The following is a 449-nucleotide window of genomic DNA, read 5'->3' on the forward strand; positions in this document are numbered from 1 at the left end:
TGCTAATTACGATGAACATTCAGAATGATTTTAGTTAATATGTACAGAGGTTGAGCTATCAAATTTAGTTGGAGCCTTTAAATATGGGCTGCATATTTTTTTAGCAAATAAGAATATACAGGATATAATTAGTTTTAACAACATGATTATTTGACCAACTGAGACATTTTAGACACAATCAGAAATTGGCTCAATGTGGGGATTTTGCTTTCTTCTGGATTAACAGGGGGGTTGAACTTGATAAACATGTATCTTTTTTCCTACTTTCTCTATACACAAGGTATTGGCTCCCACTGTAATTGGAAGATTTAGCCTCTGCTGTGTACATTCATATAAACATGAGTATATCTTGATAAAGAAATTAAGATATCCAAGAACATAAGATTACAATTAAAGATGGATTCACCCTGGTCAATTGGCAGTGATGTGTCTTGGGGGTTTGCATACAG

This window comes from Sceloporus occidentalis, unplaced genomic scaffold, assembly GCF_023333645.1.
Source record: "Sceloporus occidentalis isolate IW3139 unplaced genomic scaffold, rSceOcc1.0.p SCAF_78, whole genome shotgun sequence".
Lineage (NCBI taxonomy): Eukaryota > Metazoa > Chordata > Lepidosauria > Squamata > Phrynosomatidae > Sceloporus > Sceloporus occidentalis.